The sequence below is a fragment of the Condylura cristata genome, unplaced genomic scaffold, assembly GCF_000260355.1.
Source record: "Condylura cristata isolate star-nosed mole 26May11 unplaced genomic scaffold, ConCri1.0 scaffold00014, whole genome shotgun sequence".
In the NCBI taxonomy this organism is placed as follows: domain Eukaryota; kingdom Metazoa; phylum Chordata; class Mammalia; order Eulipotyphla; family Talpidae; genus Condylura; species Condylura cristata.
Window position 1 is genome coordinate 7,259,082 of NW_004567115.1, and position 918 is coordinate 7,259,999.

The window sequence follows — 918 nt, forward strand, 5'->3', positions numbered from 1 at the left end:
TCTTTAAAAAAAAAAAAAAACAACTTATGCTTCTTTTTCAAAGATGGAAAAGACACTCGAGAGTAAGAATGTGTGTGTCATGAGAATGTGTGTGGGAGGGTGAAAGGCCTCAAATGTTCATCAATTTGTCATTGTGACTAAATTTTGCTATACCCTTACATTTGTATTTGCAAGGGATAATAAAATAAAAATTTTGAGAGTCTAAAAAAAAATCAGTCTACTAGGTAGGATAACTGCTTGAGGACATCTGAGTAGAAAGTGAATATCTGAGGGGCCAATCAGGAGAGGCAGCCTCATTTAAAGACAAATGAGACTAGTGACAAACACTCAGTTTCAGAGTTCTAAAAAATGGGACTATAAGTACAAATGAAAAGCTGAAACCCAAGTCTAGCATGACAATGGGCCATTGGATAACCTACAGGAAGGGGTAGAATATACATGCTTTTAAGTATTATAGACAGAAAAAAACAAGTTTTACAGTGATTCTGTTCGGGAAATTAACATCAATCTAATATCTGATACAGTAAGTTCAATGTCAATTTAACGTCACTTGTAGAGTCATGAAAAGGTAAAACAATATTGTAGCAATCAGTGAGTAACCAGCACTCTAGAAAAGTGTATTAACTGAATTAGCTCAACAACATCTAAACTCTAGACATTTAGAAAATAACATTAGAGCTATCCATAATGCATTTCAGTGGGGTGTGGTGAAGGAGTTTATTGCTTAGATCCCATAAATAGCTGATTCCCTACAATAAATCCTTTGCTTCTCAAATGTCCACAGTTACCATTACCATTAAGAGAATTTTGAAATGTAAATGTTGATTTGTGACCATGCCTCTTCTTACTTGAGCAACTCTTACATAAAAAAATCTTAATGTAATTTCTCCTTAGGGTTAAGATTTAGTTTTTTTTTTT

The 918-nt window shown here is 33.4% G+C and overlaps 1 protein-coding gene across 6 annotated transcripts in view; it reads right to left on the bottom strand.

Annotated features, from left to right (window-relative positions):
* RASA2 (RAS p21 protein activator 2) overlaps positions 1-918 on the bottom strand; it is a 106,401-nt gene that overhangs the window by 37,623 nt on the left and 67,860 nt on the right. The window lies entirely within an intron of this gene.